We start from the raw sequence: 17224 nt of genomic DNA, 5'->3' as shown, positions 1-17224 counted from the left end.
TCTCTGCATGAGAATTTAGTTAAATGTATATGCAAAGGCCTTAGTCCTATACATCTGCTGTGGACAGTCATCTCAATTCCGTAATAGTGGTTTTAGAGATATATATCCATCTGTTTGATAGAAATGAGTCATGAGCTTGTTTCACTTAGGCTGTTGACAGCCAGCAGATAGCTAAAACTTTTGACCATTATCAGCCAAGTATGAGAAAAGAACTATACATGAAAACCAGGAGCAGACACATCTTAGTTGAGTGCTGCCTAGCTTTATAAAATAATATGGGAATGCATATATCAAATGGCCCAAATGAAGGGGCTACATCCCCTCTGTTCTCTCAGGTGCCATCATCCTGGACATTGAGTGCATGGAGCAGTCTCTTCCAACCACTGGTAGTGTAACAGGAAAGGGACACTTGAGCAGTAAGGGATGGTCCTGTTGGCAGATTGGAGCTTTAATTGAAACCTCTCTTTTCCCTAAGAATACAGTTAAGTCCTGAAGAGTTTTAGCAAGAGAGAACATGTTTGTATCCAACATGGGAGAAAAGAAAGCCAGAGGTGTGGCCTTCTTCCCCACCAAAACACCCCTCCTCTGAAGTGCCCAGAATGAAGAACAAGTTACTGAACTATATCCAGTAGCTTTGAGAGGCAAGATGACATGGACATTTAATGAGATTTCTAGTTGTATGAAAGAGAGGAAAGGTCAATCTTCAGAGGTATTTTCAGGAAGAAGTGGCAACATATTAAAATCTAACATGCAAAGAAGGCCAAGTCTAAGACTGTAGATCTGAAATATACAGAGGGTAGGCGCTTCCATAGTAACTGTGAAAGAGATGTAGGCTTTTGAATTTGAATTCCAGCTAGCACATTTAATAGTCTACAACTGTTTAGGATAGATTACTTCAGAGTAATTCTGTCCAGAATCTTGCTTTTTATTAGAGCAATGTTGTGAAATGGCTTGATTGCACAATCTCACATCTTCTCTGTTTGCTTATCTTGTACTTGATGTCATAATGTTTTCTTTGCAGTTTCACTTTCTGTGTAATCTTTCACATTGACTTGGAAGTGTGAACTGTATCCTTTTTCCTGCACCTTACTGCTTTTAACATTGCTTAATCCCCATCTTCTTGTCTTTCCACCTTTAGCCCTCCTTTCCTCTGTAGCATTATTTTATCTGTTCTCTTTCTCTACTCTAATAAAGTTTCAGGGTTGAAGGGTTAAATTAGCGACAAGAAGACATAGCCCCCTCTATTCATTTGCAGGCAGTATTTGGCTTAGGAAATACTTCAGCTGAAGGAGATGATATAAGAAAGCAAAGACTGTTGGGTGGGAATTTTGCCTCATAATGTCTTTGGAGAACATCTGCAGTTAGTATCACCTGCAAGAATCAGGTTTTTTCCTATTATTAGTACTAACATCAGAAAGACGTAGGTGCTTTCTGAGAAAAATGAAGCAGATTTGAACATCAGAAACCTTGCTCTACCCTCTGAGGTGAGATGTGGAGAGTCCTTGGAGGTGGTACAGATTTGAGCAGCAGGAAGGCTGACAGCACTAATTGCACTGAAAGATCATATTAGCTAGAACTAATAGTCTTTCTTTATGTAATCTTAGTTTTAAGATGAACAAATAAATAGTCACACAGAAACTCTCCAGGAATAAAAAGACATGAAAGAAAGAAGGAAAATAATCAGGTTCATTCTGTATGGTTAAATATGGTTAAAACTTCAGTCAAAACTTCATCTGATGATATAAAAAGCTACATAAGAAATAGTTTATATGAAAAAAAAATAGCATTGCAAGCAGTGAAGTGAGCACACTCATGGACCAGTACAATTTTCAGCACTACAGCTGTGAGAAAAGGCTTCACTAGCTGTAAAAAACCCATGTATTACCATGTGTATTTTTGGCTAGTATTTTTGTTTAGCAAGTAGATGATGTATTAGTACAGAATGAGCAAGGTTTTTGTTTAGGGATATATCTGAATGAAGACTGTGTATTTTCTTACGTGTGTTTCTGGCTTCCTTCCTCCCCTCCCCAAGTCAGAAACCTCATTTGTTAACATTTTGGATTTGTCATTTTATGTTTAAAGGTAAGAATGATCAAGAAGAGACTAAGAGCTTCCCCAGCTGGGTTTCATGTTGAGTCTAGCGCCAGCAGCAGATACCTGTCAGGCAGTGCATGGCAGGAGAAGTACACCCAGACGCATCACCACTTTTGCCTCATTCAGTTTCTGTGAATCTGTGACTCAGGGATTTTCTGGTCTATGAGCAGTATTTTTGTAATTTTAAACTTTTTGTCCATGGATTTCACTAATTGTTTATTAACATTTCAGACATTTAGTTTCTACAGAACAGTCTCTTCAGATACCCTGTCAGGCTTTAAAGTTAAAGGACAGTGCCTTAAAACCTATGAGATACGGACAAAGTTGATTAAGAGAATGCCTTCTTGTTCCCTGGAGTTTGACATTTTTAGTTCTCTTGTTTTCAGCCTTCCTAGATCTTTGGGTGACTCCCAGATCTCTTCCTTTCTTTTTTGGCTTGATATTCCTCATTGTTTTGTTCTTGATCCAGTCCTCCTTTCTCATGGTTCTCTTTTCTTCTTCACTTTCTAGAAACTTACCTCAGGCAGCTCTGCCCAGCTGACTGGTTGGGAAGGTGTCTGCTGTGCTCTCACACAGTAGAGGTGGGATCGAATAGCTGAGTGCTGGGTGTTGTGGGCACATGGTGTGTGGAGCCAGTGCCGGCACTGAAAGTGCCTCTGCTCAAGCACAATGTTGAGCTGGGCGGGGGGGACAGGCATCCTACCAACACAGCACCAAGGACATTCTAGCAGTTAGAAAATTGGCATTGTAATGGGATTGTCAGCTCCATTTCTGAGTCAAGAAGAGCTTCTAATTAAAAACATGGGCCTTTACTATGTCAATGATGTCTTTAAAATGAGATGCTGGCATTGCTCTGTGTTAACTGGGAGCACAAATGGTTTAAAGGCCTTAGGAAGTCATCCCTGACTCACTAGCTGCAAGGCAGAGTTGAACTGATGGCTATTTGTTTTCTGTGATGAAACTTCCCATAGATGATACTGAAGGCTAAAGAGCCTTTCCAAGGCAGACTGGAATATTTTATGTAAACGAGTAAGTGGACTGAACGTTGTACAGAACAGCATATTACAGAGGCTATAAATATTTTGCCACATTTCTTGCACAAACAGCCAGGCTCATAACCATTTATGCCACCTGTAATTAAAAATGAGATAATCCCAGCAATTTGAGAAAGTCTTATATGATTAATATCCATTTCCTAGTTGCTTGCTGCAGTGAAAGATAATTAATTGTAAAGACATTTTTAGAAGCAATGCAATAATCTTCTCTAACCAAAAGCAAATGTTTAAAAAGTAAGAAAATTGATAATGCAATTAATTATGTGGATATTACAATAATCTAGCCTCCATGGGAGAAAGTTGGTGCCTAGGGACAGTATTAGCCACACATTAAATTGAAATGAACAGTAACATTCTCTTTGTCATTGCAGTCTAGGAAGTGGCAGATACAGCATAACTGCAGCCCTATAGAGTTGCTTAGGTTGACATTTCAGAGCAGTTCTTGAAGATGTGGATCCATATTCACAGACAGATATTCACAGAGATTCTGTCTATATATCCTGAAAGGATATTTCAGCTAGAGGTGTTAAGACTTACTCTAGATGTATTCATAGTCTTCACCTTGTAATAATGCTCCCAGATTTCGTGGGTGGATTTGTGTCTAGACGATAGGTCAATGACGATAGGTAAATGACATAATGTCAGCCTTCTTTCAGCCTTTAGCCTGTGTTTTAAATCCACTAACTCCACAATAAGCATTCATTGGACATGGATTTTTGTTAATTGTAAATGTTATATTTCAAACTTAGCCATATTATTTCCAAAACAAACGTTAATGAAGGAAACAGTAAACATAAACATTTAATTTTTATAGTGCTAATATAGAAGAAATGTAAGATAGTAGATACAGAAAATAAAACACAGCTACTGCAAACTGTTGGGCTGAACATTTTCTTGAAGAAGTGTAAACTCTTAACCAATTGGGTATGTGGTTATAATTTACCTACAGTATTTTGCTAATATTACAGATGGCAGTAGAAGCTCGGGATTAAATTGGTCTGGTATCCAATTAGATTTCAACAGGTTGCTTATAACAAGAAAATGAGCATTTAAAGTCATATCATTTGTAACAGTAAAATGATAAAGCACAAGTAGGTAAAATATAGCACTGATTATAAGGAAAATGGCAGAAATTTCATTAGCTCTATATACATTTGTGTAATGTGTGTTTTTTTATATAGGATGTGAATGTATGCCTTGTTTATTTGCTATAAAGGAGAGACATCAATACAAGCTTTGATTGGTAAAATGAATACAGTTATTATATCCGTTTCAAGTAGAAGGAGAAAGTTTGTATGAAATATAGAGGAATAAAGGGAAGTTTTGGTGTTTGTCTGTTGGTGACTTATTTCTGTGTAGATAGACTTAGACATGTATTGCTCTAACCTAAGTAGTCTTTCTAGCAAACAATTAAGTATTTGCTATGGGATTCTCTTTCCTATGGACAGTTGACTGTGATATGCCAGGCCATGCCTCATTGTTGGGATGCAGAGCAGGAGAGGCTCAGAAGCTGAAGGCAACATGGAGTTATGAAAGAGTTGCTCTGTAAGAATTTTACTGTACGAGTTTTGAACTTGATGTCATAAAATCATAGAATCATAGATATCTGATTTCTGCTGCCTTCCAGCTGACTTCATGTTGAGGCACGCGCATTATCTCCTGAGCTCTGTCTCTGTGTAGGAGAAATACAGACTTGAAGGAGCGCCTGTGGGTTTTGGCAGGTATTTGTCAAGAGAACCTGTGTTTTTTCTTGTTATAGTTGAAATGGGTCTGAAAAGAAAAAAAAAAAGGGTAATTTTTTTTACACTTAACTTGGAAACCATCCCAGATTCAGGGATTAGGTGAATGACATAAAGCTAGTTCTTACTTTCTTTTTGTGGTATGTGGCCTGGCCCTGGGCTTAAGCCACGATAGCTTGAGCTGGCAAAGATATAGCTAGAGTTGGCACTGTGAGCAGAGTGCATGTTTCACACAGTGTCATCCATCAGTTAGATCAGGAGCAGAGGTAGCTACATTTCATTTCTTGTTCCTGAGAAATACACTTAGAGCAAGAACTGTTTAAGCAACACAAGCATCAAATCACATGAAAATAAAGCTGAACCAAACAATAAAACCCAGCAACAACAATCCTTTGGACCTTTGGACCTCTGAAAATAGCTGCACACTTAATTCTGCAGTGTGGTTTCAATTAAGCATTAGCTTGTGTTCTGCAGGATTTGAAGCTATATCTTGCATAGTGCTTAGATTTGTTGCTGGCATGTTAAGACCATGATATTCTAATGTATGTGTCCTGAATTATGTAATAATACTGAGCACCCTTTCTGATTTTCTTAATGCTATGAGTCATTCAGCTTCTGGGCATTAGTTAAGTTGTTACATAGATGATTTCCCTCATAATTGTAGACAGTTTTGCTGCCTTGTTTTTCTCTTTTTCTTTGGCAAACAGGATTGTATCACTAGTGATAATAAGAGTTGCCTGTTGCTATTCTGAGTTTAGCCAGCTGTAAAGCTGCACTTAGGTTTGTTATTGCCCTATACTTGGTTATAAAATGCAGCCTATTAATTGTTTCACTAAATTGTAGCCCAGTCCTAGGGGACATTTCACTTTCTCCTGCTGCTTAACATTTCCATTCATTTTAATGGCAGTTCGGGCTGTTTCTTTACGATTATGTGCAATTTTCCTTGGCTATCACTGCCTGTTCCGAGTGGTCATTGAAACTTCCGATCTTGTATTTCCCCTTTGATGCCATATTGGACATTGAGGTGTACACAGGGGTAGAGGTTAGGGGTGCAACACTTCTGATTCACCATGGAGCAGCTTTCCAGAATAATAGCAATTTTTAAGCATTAAAACATTTGACCCATAACCTGCCTTGATTGCTGTATTTGACACAAAAGCTCCATTTTGATTTCTTTTTCCTTTGACTCTGATTGGTATTTGCAGTTGACTTATTGGAAAGTTAATAGTGATCATGACAATTTTTATTTTCTAAATGAAACAATGCCCCCTGGTGCTCTAGGATTCGAGAGGTCTGATTTTACAGTAAAAATAAAAATAACACCAAATAAAATCTTTTCAGACAGATACTTCTTGTCCGTAAATCTGCCAGCTACCACTCAAATGCTGTCACTGTCACTCACAGGGAATGGGGAAGAACACTGTCAGCACTGAGCAACAAAGAGAAGTCACCAGGAGAATAACAGGGAATAAAAGCACACTTGGAAAAAGAGTCACACGTCAGTTAGGCAGAGTAAAAGCAAATTACAGAGAGGAAAATAAGATGAAGGGGTCGAAAAAAGAAACAGCCTAATGAAAGGAACAGTCAGAGAAAAGTAACATTAAAACTGTCTGCTTAATGAAATGTAAAATCCAGATAGTAATAGGGAAGAAGCAATAATGTTAAAAAATTGAGGTACATTTTTATAAGAATATCTAATTTATTAAAGGTATTACCAAAGAAAAGGACAAAGAGAGTAAGTGTGAAAAATATATAATTGAGAACGTTAAATAAAAATGGCAAATCTAAAACAGGAGAGTATCTAGAAGGTATATATTTGAGTGCATGAATACCACAGAAATTCCTAGAATGAATGTAGTTTGATATTTTCTGTGCACTAACTAATGAGATTATCAATGCAGAAGTTTAAACAGAAGTCCCTCTGAAGTGAAAATGTAAGCAAAACTGATAAGCAATGAGATGAATCGCTCCAGTTTAGCCTGTCACTAGGACTTGATTCTTTTTAAAATAAGGCGCTAAATTATAAAATTGTTCCTGATGGGCATGGCACTCCTGTGAACCATGAGGACATCCCTTGTCCTGTTTGCAGACAGTAAACTCTGGTGCCATGTGCCTTCTTGCAGACCCGCAGCTGACGGGAGCCTCAGCTTCTGAAAACTGAACAGAGACTGCCATGAACCACTATCTCTGATGGAGTGCAGGAATGTGAACGCTACCAGAGCTATCTGTAAAGCCAAAACAGGAAGAAAAAAGAAAGCAGAAGAAAGGTAAAGGAAACCACCCTATTGCTACAGATGTGTAAAAAACTCATGCTCTCAGGTTTTTTCAGTCACAGGAAAAAATAAAATAGCACAGCTCAGATGAAGAGATGTCTGAAAATGGCTTTAAGGTAGCTTTATGTTCCCACAATCCAGGAGCAGCAATGAGTAAGTCAAGTCCCTTGCAGTAAGTTAAGAATAGCCTGAAGGCTGCTTTAAATCATTCGGGCTGTCAGTGACCCTGCAACAGCAGAGAGGAGTTGCTGGGGCATGGCAAAGTCTTTAGCTGTACTTCTCTTCCTTTGGCCATGTCCTCTAGCCTGGCCAGAGTAGCTGTTGGGAGAGTGGTAAAGGGGAATTGGGGAAGAAGAGAAAGGAAAGTATAGAGAAAACTGTGATGCCTGTTCCATTGTTATTTTAATTCGGTTTTTATTTACCTGCTCTTACAAACTAAATGCATATCCTAGATTGAGAGGAAAATGAGACAGTGATTTGACTTTTTTTTTTCTTTTTTTCTTTTGAGAGGAAAAATCTAAATAATCTAAACCCAAATAACAGCAATAATTTTCTGTTCAGTAGTTGTAACTTCACATATTTATATTTTGGATTTGGATTGTTTGGTACTGTTTTCAGTCACCTCTGAGGTGACCCTACGTGTTATGGAAGCTGCAGTTAAGAGTGTGGTATGTTTCCAAACTCTCCTGTAAATGTCCCCATCTTGCTACTTCAATATGAACAAAATGGTTGTGGCTTAGAAGATCATGATGCTTTCCAAGTCAAAGGGCTTGGAAGCTTCCCTCTTCTCCCACTAAGGAGTGAACAGCCCAGCCTTACTAGTAGCCATCAGGATTGGAATGCTGTTGAACTCATTAGTTACAACAGGATGGTGAGCAGGCTGTTAGAGGAGATCCTCCAGCAGAAGAAAAATTATCTCTTTTAGTAATTCCTTTAAAAGTAGTTCCCAAAATTCATCTTCAGTCACCTGAGTATTCCATGATGTGCAACAGAAGTGGGGTGGTTTTTTTTAAGTACTGAGCAAGACCATTGGTCTTAGAAGTAGCAGGCATCTACTGTCTTGTATATCTCTGCAGTTGTCTTACGCATAACCTGCACATCCAATGCAGAGGATATAGTTTATATTTCCAGATCTATTTTAATAAAAGTGTAAAGAGGTAACTTCCCCACAGACTAGACCTCTGTGAAGGCAGATGTAGAAGGTTACAGTCATTCAGCCACTCACTGTCTCTGGTATCTGTATCTGAAGCAAGACGATAAGATCCCTTGAAGAGCAAATGGTGGAAGAATGGTAGTTTGTTACCACAGGTGTGAATGTGCATGTGAAGGAGCACAGATGCTATAATCCATAATTAAATTTAAAGCCATTGATACTTTAACTTATAATGTCTTGGCTTTTTCTGGTAATTTAGAACAGAAGTTTTTAAAGGAAAAAGATAGATGTATGTATTGATTGGATGTAAGTCAATACTGGTTGATACAGTCAGCAGCTAAGGACTAGATCTTCAAGGGTGTAAATTCATTTGTCTCATTTGATGCCAGGAGAGCTGTGTCAGTCTGCACTATTTTAAGTTCTGTCCTGAGGACACCCAGTACCATCAACAGGAACCTCTTACATGGGATCAATGGAGGTTCTTGGAAAGAATTCAGTGCTTTTTTGGCAAGAGGTTCAGCACCAGCAATGGTCCTGAAGATCTGGTGCTGCCAGAAGAGAAACATAACCTCTGTCTGTTGCCTTCAGACACAACTGTTTCATGTTATCTTTGAGCCTGAAAACTGCTGAAATCCCAAAATATTAAAGATAATCTTGTTCTGTGGGATTTGCTTGTTGCTGACTCCACATGGGCTTTTTTAGGTAAGGGCAGATTGTGGCAATTAATATTGAGGTATGGTAGATTGTTCCAGAGTCTTACCAACGTTCATCCAAACAGAAGGGCCTTCCTGCAATTGTGAGCATTTAATCCCATCCCCGCAGTATTGTCTTAAAAATACCTATCAGTGCACCAGGTTGAGTGGTCATTGCAGATAGTTCGAGTTTACAAAACAGAGGAATATTTATGGTAGCTTAAGGGAAGCGGTGAAAAGTGAATATTTTCTGCACTCCCAATTAATGCATATGGGAGTGCTAGCATCTTCTAGATAGAAGAGCCCACTGAGCAGGTATCTTTGATTTAGCAGCAGGATGGAGCTGAAATCATGTCCTGACATGCAAGCATTGGATTAATAGCTTAATTTTTCCTTGAGGATTGATAGCTTAGTCTCTCATTTATTTCTTTGAGATATTTTATGATCTGATGATTTTTCCTCACATATTTTAGTCAGGCATATTATGTATCATTGTTGCTTTATGTTTTCTATTACTGGGAATTAATTTTTCACACAGTATCTTCATTTAATTGTATAATACAATCACATGTGCATTTTGCATGAATAGGAAGAATCTGGTTTAATTTAGCCATTATACATTTTACTATCTTGGGGTTTCCAGTTAAAATTCCCAAGTTTTTTTGTTTTAGCATAACAATAGTCATATTCATTGCTTCTTACATTATAACAAAAGCACTCAGATGTCAGTTCATAGATTGACATAATCAGCTTTGTCTCTTAATTAGAAAAGAGAATAAAGCTGTTTAAGGGTGTCAATAAAATGACAGATGTATCATTAACAGAAGGCTACGTTGGATCAGAATGGTACAAATGCTTGAAATTGAAATGTTAAAATTTTTTACTGATAACCTTTCATTGCTAATTTTCATTTTCTTACAGTGTTTTTCTAATTGAAAAATAATAAAGCCAAAGGTACAGAGTACAGCATATAAATGGAACAATTGTTGGTGATGAAGAACTTAAATTCCTTCTGTAAAGATTCATGTTTATAACCATACCAGAGCTATAGCCAGGAAAACTCAGGATTCCTTCCTTCAAAACAAAACTCAGAGTGGCCAATGCACCCTTTAACCATGCCCTTGATGCACTCCTCATCATCCCTATGATGTCAGCAATTGTTCGTGAGCAATGGGACAGTGTGTAGATTTTAATATGAAGACGAAATTCGGGACAAATCTCATACCTCACTTCTTGATGCAGCACATGACATTCAATCTTTTCATAATTAGTCTGAGTAATCAGGCTAGTATTGACTTCAGTGAGTCCATGTTTTGCACATTTCTCCATCAGTTTATGACACCGTTGGTAACCACCCTTTGGTGTAATGGAAGTCTGTTGTAAGACACAGTGGCTTTCAGTTGGAATAAATAAAAGATGCAGAATCTGACTGAATTTCAAGTATTCAAATGCTAGGACAATGGGAAGTACAGGCTTTGGGATTCATGCATACAGATGGAGATAGGATTGCAAGCTGCATCTATGATCTGAGGAATGGCTCATCGCAGCAGGGTCTGACATCCGAGGCATTTACAAAACCCAGAATTTCATATCAACTTTACTGGCAAGCTAAGCTAGAGAGTTTTCAGACTTCCTACAGATCCAACTGTCTTCTGGCAAGCAATATTAAGGTCCTTCTAGGAAGAAATCTGGTCTGGTTTGTCTATTCAGCATCAGTCATATGACAAAATTTGAGGTACAGATGGGCTAGCTGCTGGGTCAAGTAACCATCCACGTTGAGAGAGCATCATTGACTATACTCTAAAACACCCCCACCTACAGTTTTCTGTACCAGATGAATGGCTGTACAGCCAATCTTGATAGTATTTCTGCAAGGGGAATTATGAATGGGTGAGCCACCTGGTCAGAGTTCCAACTTTGCATCCGTTTCAGCACAGTAATACTAACTTGGATGAGATGTCCTGAATCTTTGTTGGTTTTCTGTGGCTCTATCTACTTTCTTTTCACTACAACCTATCAAGCTTATCTCACCAATAGAAATGTTTTAAACTTCTAAGATTTCATGAAGCTTTGACACTTCCTTGACTTTTGTGTCCCATGTATAGACAGCTGCCTCATCTGCTGTTTGGAATTCCACATTTAATTATGTGGGACTTCAAAACAGATGTAATACTGCTCAATTGGAATAACTGCTTGGAAAATATTGAACATTTCTTTAATAAAATTTCTAATTTTCAAAGTAAAGCCTTTTACTTTGCTAGCTACAGTTCTGGGAGGAGACAAGTATATTAGGGAGTGTGAGAGATAGACTGCTGGACACCCTACCTTCTCTGAGACAGGCCCAATAGGCAGACAGGACTCATGATACAAAGGATTCCTTACTCCCTCTCTGCCTGGCTGAACACAGAGATGTAGGGTCCGTTTGGTCGCCTCCATCTTGTATCACTCTTACATCTCCTGCCAGCACTTCAAATTCCCATCCCTAAATAGTGGTCACAGAGGCACCAGATTGGCCCAGCCAGGCCGGAGGTGGGTCTGAACCCAGGAGCCAGGGGAGAGTCCAAAAAGTCTTTACCAGGACTTCACTGCAACCTGCTCCCCCTGTTACCAAGAAAAAGCTGCTCCTTGCTAAACCATGACACACCTATCTATAAGAAGGGCCAGAAGGAGGATCTTGGGAACTACAGGCTTGTCAGCCTGACCTCAAGGCCAGGGGAAGTTACAGAGCAAATCATTCTGAGTGCCATCACATGTCACGTACAAGACAAACAGGTGATCAGGCCCAATCATTAACAGATTTACAAAAGGCAGGTCCTGCTTGACCAACCTGATCTCCTTCTATGACAAGGTGACTTGCTTAGTGGATGAGGGAAGACTCTGCATGTTGCCTACCTAGACTTTAGTAATGTCTTTTGACACTATTTCCCACGTCATCCTCCTGGAGAAGCTGGTTGCCCATGACACGGGTGGACATACTTTGTGTTGGGTGGAAAACTATCTGGATGGCCAAGCCTAGAGAGTGGTAGCGAATGAAGTTAAATCCAGTTCGCGGTTGGTCACCAGTGGTGTTCCCCAGGGCTTTGTATTTGGGATAGTTCTGTTTAACATCTTTATCAGTGATGTAGATGAGAGGATTAAGTGTGCCCTCAGTAAGTCTGCAGGTTGAGTGGGAGTGTTGGTCTGCTTGAGAGCAGAAGGGTTCTTCAGAGGGACCTGGACAGCCAGCTGAACATGAATCACCAGTGTGCTCAGGTGGCCTTCTTGGCCAATGGCATCCTGGATTGTATCAGATATAGTGTGGCCAGCAAGACCATGGAAGAGACTATCCCACTGTACTTGGTGATGGTGAGGCCGCACTGCAAATACTGGTTTTAGTTTTGCCTCCTCCTTTGAGGTTCTGGAGTGTGTCCAGAGATGGGCAACAAAGCTGGTGATGGATCCAGAGAGCAAGTCTTACGAGGAGCAGTTAAGGGAACTGGGGATGTTTAGTCTGGAGAAAAGGAGGCTGAGGGGAGATGTTATCACTCTACAGCTACCTGTAGTTGTAGTGAGGTGGGGGTCAGTCTCTTCTCTGAAGTAGCAAGTGATAGGATGAGAGGAAATGGCCCTAAGTTGCATCAGGGGGAGGTTTATGTTGGATATTAGGAAAAAAATTACTCACCAAAAGGATTGCCAAGCATTGGAACAAGCTGCCCAGGGAAGTCATGGAGTCACCATCCCTGGAAGTGGAGGCATGTAGACGTGGTGCTTAGGGGCATAGTTTAGTGGTGAGTTTGGAAATGTTAGGTTAACAGTTGGATTTCATTATCTTAAGAGTCTTTTTTTAAACAACTCTATGATTCCATCAAATTATACAATTGGACAGTATCTGGTCTTGAAAAAAAAAAGATAATATATTTCAGTAAATCTAGGACAAGCAAGTCCTGGACTCTTAAGAAAAATGATCTTTTTATAACGTAAGTATTATTTTGTGCAAGAAACATCTTAAGAAAACAATGAAACAAGTGTTCATTTGCAATTGTAATGTCTGATTACAGTCCCCAAGTCGACATTTACTCAATTTAATTATAAAAATTGAGAATAGTATTTATATTTTCTACTCCATCTTTCACAGCAGAGGGATTTAAAACATGTTCAGACCTACAATGTCCCAGTTACTGTTCCATCTTATGATCTCCAATTAATAATATTTTACTTTCCATGACTGCAGAATAAAAATGTGCTCTCAATTTAGCTAAAAATTGAGTTAGTTAGGTTACCTAGAACCAACAGAGATGTTGTACATTAGAAAGAACTCACAGAAATATAAGGCCAGTAGCTTCATTTAGATTTAACCCCTATGCCCTTGAACATAATAGAGTTTACATAAATATTTAAGAAGGGTAGCCGCAGACCAATTAAAGGAATATCTTTTCCAAGCATCAAACCATTGTTTTCAGGCAATACACTGAAGCTCTTAAATTAATACATATTAAATCTGTTACGGGCTCAGCAGAGTTTTAGGATCAGGAGAGGGAAAAACAGATGAGAACACCCTAGGGGGAAGTCAAACAGAGATTGCCTGTGAAACACATGACCCACCACCCATCTCATGGAGTGTCTGCATGGGCTGCGAGTGGCTGCAGGCTGCTCTGCAAATCTGCCCAAGGAGAGGGCACAACCATCACTCTCGTCACTCCTTTCAGCATCCCAGGAAAAACTGTGGAGACGCTGAGAAGGCTGCATTCTGGTATTTGCTAAATAAAATTGAGGAACAGCTGTTTTGTGGGAAATATATTTAAGAGGTTTGGGTTTTTTTAATCTTTAAAAATAAAAATGTTTTAAGATACTTAGAATGAAATAATGAAAGGTCTAGTTTCAGACTTGTCCTACCCAGAAATGCTCAGTAAAAGTCTGCACTTCAGCAAGACTAGATATCTTTTTCAGACTAGATGCTTGATGGATTGCTGTTACATAGTGTGTAGCATGACATATAAGAAGGTGCTGCTCATATGCATGGTGATATGACCCAGCCCTAGAAAAACACATTTGCAAATAATCTGTTTTCTTGCTCTGTATTTTTTTTTCTGCTTTGTAATTTTGGCAGCTTGTTAAGGCAGGGACAAGACTTATCAAACGATGAACTATGAGAAACTGTATCTTGAAAAAGACCTGAATTTGCTAGTGAAGGCAGGGACAGAGCCAGAGCAGAGCTCAGGGAAAAAGAAGGGGGGAAAGACTTCAAGTCAAATAGAAAACACAGTGGAACATTTGGAGGAAAAGGAGGGACGTGAGGAAAGAGTGCAGAAGTGTGTCTAGGAAGAGGGAAGAAGAGGCTTATTGGAACTAGTGAGGTGCAAAAGAATACAGATTGTAGCATGTTTTCTGCTGAAATAAATCACCTATAGTCTGCACTGAGAGAAGTAAAATCAGTTCAGACAGAGAAATTGCGATGTTGATCTAGGCTGGTGACAAAAGGAGGGAAAGCAGGAGAGAATTAATGTGTAGTGGAGAGTCCAGTTACAAGACTGTTTCTCTTAAGGTGTGCAATAGACTTGTACTACTGGAAGGAGAAGGGGGAAAACAAGGATCTGGGAAGTACGTATAATACCTTGAAAGGAAAGAAGACTTATGTAGTATTAACTACTTTCACTACATTAAGGCTTTTGAAACATTTACCTGAGTGCAGTATTCCCTTGCTGTTTCCTGGGGTATATGCATTAGTGACAGGATTAGTTACCTTCTCTCAGTGTATCATTTCAACTTTGATTAGTATTTGCAAATAAGTGAACTAAGTATTCCGTATTTATTCAGCTGTTCAGCCTATACTTTGGATATTGTCAGTACACTTTTGAGCAAAATGTGTATGTCCAGACTGTTAATACTGTAGTACAATTCATGAAATGTCTGACATGAAGTTTGTTGGGGAGAGAAGGTGAATGGCTTGCAGATTGCCACATGCTTCTGTGCTTCCACTTAGGAAATACATGACCAATAACTGTGGGAGTCATGAAATCAGTAATTGAGAGCTGTGTTGCCTCCTTTTTTAAAGATAAAATGCAATTTATCCCAAGAGGGATGGGCAACCAGGGTGGAAGTACACAGAGGGATCATGAGGAGAAAAATGTGTGCAGACAAGTCATCCAGGAAAACTGACATTAAAAAACCCAAATATGGGAAGAGACATGACGGAATTAAGGAAATGTACAGGAATCCTCTCTTTGCTACCTAAGTGAGCAACTTGTCAATAAAGACCAACACTTCCGGACAGCCTTTTCACTCCTTTTCTCTATAGTGATTGTGGAGAACTTGAAAGATGTTTGGCTTAACCAAGATACCAAACTTTTGGACAGCTCAGTTACATGAAATGAAGGGTCTGCCTCCATTACCCTTTTTGTTCTAATGAACACCCTGCATCTTTAGCATTTGTACAGTTTTGTAGCATTTGTAGGAAATAATCCTTGATTTTTACAATTTTTCTTCAAACTTCTGAAATCGTATGTTACATACTCAAAGAAAACACAGTTGCTGCACGCAGAAGCATCAGTATCTTTCCATCTAACATTCGCTTCTCTTTCCTTGTTACCAGGGTTTTTTAAACGTGATAATGTCCTACCACTGTTTCTGAGATTTCCTGAATTTATTTGTTTGCTCTTTATTACATAAGGAGTGATTTCTGCCTGTTTGAATATATTTTCTGTGGGGAGTGCTGACATTCTTATCCACACTTCACTTGTCATTTCTAGGCCAGACAGTTAATATGATTTCCTACTATGAGCTACTTACTGCATGCAGTTTTAACATGTGTTGCAGTGAGGCAGTATATTAAAGTGCAGAAATGGCTTATGAAAGAGATGGATATTAGGCAAGAGTCGTTGGTTTCTCTTAGGTAAAGTCACTTAATGTGCAGCATAAGTGTTTTCCTGAGAGTGGTAAAAGAAAATACTGGTGGACTTTGTATTCTGATTCCATCTTTCTCACATGAATACAGGGGAAAAAAGTGTTTATGTTTGTGGATAATACCAAAAGATGAACGTCTGCAAGCCTGTATAGGAGGGATTAGAGTTCCAAATGGCGAACTGAAAAACACAGAGGACTAATCAACAGCATCTGGACAGGACCATGATCTTTTCTCTGGGAATAGGCTAAGGACTGCAGTGGTTCCCAAGCTGGTTTTTTATCCACACCGTGGTGATTTTACACAGAAAGTTGAGGTTGTGCTGGGAGGCAAAGCCAGGTGTATTGCCCTTGAGATGGAAGAGGTAATTGCTCTGTTGCACTCAGTGCAGGACGTACTGCATAGAGAAGGATGTGGGCTAACATCAGAAAATTCAGACAGGAGTGACATAAGTATGTGGAGGTTTACAAAATAGTTTTGAGGAAATACTGGAAGAAATTGAGGTTGTTTAACCTAAAGAAGACAAAGGGAGAGCATAATAAGTACATTTAAGTACACTAAGTGCGCCTGCAGAAGTAAAGGTAATAATTTATTCTGTTATCCTTCATAAGGAGAATGAGAAGTAGTGGGCTTGAGGTACAACGGGTTAGATGTGTACAACAGGTTAGATGTGAGGAAAAACTTTCAGATAATAAGCACAGATTGCCTGCAGCGACTGTAAAAACTCCATCTTCAAGAACAGCATAGACAAATAAGAGGGAAGATATTGGTGCACAGCACCTTACTTGGAATATAAAACATGGAATAAGTAACCTCTCATCATCCCTTCCAAGACTGTTTATCATTAAAGCTGAAGTTTAAAAAGGAAAAACTCAAATGTGAAATGTAATACAATAACCTTGGTCAAGGAAAATGTTGCATATTCTCTCACTGACCTCGCCCAAAGCAGAAACACGGTAGAATTTCAAGGATAGGGCCATAAGCACTGGATCAGTATTAACTTATAATATTGCTGCATTATTGTCACATTGACCAGGTCTTGTCTACTGTGACTTCTGTTATGAAACTTTACATTTTGTGTAGGACCTTTCTGGAGTTTTCAATTTCTGATAAAACATGAGCCAAAAGCACTTTTTCAGTGGGTTTCCATTTAAAATTGTTCAGATTGCTTTCCCACAATGGTTCTTACTTGCCTTTTGGCTTTTTAGGCAATGTGTCAACAGGTCACTACAAGTAGTAGTTGAATTTATGGATGTATTCTTCAATACACAAGACTGAAGTGGGAAGGGTTGATATGTACAATGTCAACCTACAACTGTTGAGACAATTTAGCCTTAAAAG

At 39.0% G+C, this 17224-nt stretch overlaps 1 protein-coding gene across 2 annotated transcripts in view; it reads left to right on the top strand.

Moving 5' to 3' along the window:
* LOC104551236 (cytochrome P450 7B1) overlaps window positions 1-17224 on the top strand; it is a 125518-nt gene that overhangs the window by 79299 nt on the left and 28995 nt on the right. Inside the window, exon 1 of one of the 2 annotated variants that reach the window (XM_061995964.1) lies at window positions 7100-7155. The exons of the other annotated variant lie outside the window; for it this stretch is intronic. The gene's annotated coding sequence lies outside the window, so the exon portion shown is untranslated. Of the gene's footprint in view, window positions 1-7099; window positions 7156-17224 lie in introns of those variants that run through there. 2 annotated transcript variants of the gene reach the window in all.

The sequence above is a fragment of the Colius striatus genome, chromosome 4, assembly GCF_028858725.1.
Source record: "Colius striatus isolate bColStr4 chromosome 4, bColStr4.1.hap1, whole genome shotgun sequence".
NCBI classification, from domain to species: domain Eukaryota; kingdom Metazoa; phylum Chordata; class Aves; order Coliiformes; family Coliidae; genus Colius; species Colius striatus.
The sequence above is the reverse complement of the archived record's forward strand: the minus strand, read 5'-3'. Positions and strand labels throughout refer to the sequence as shown.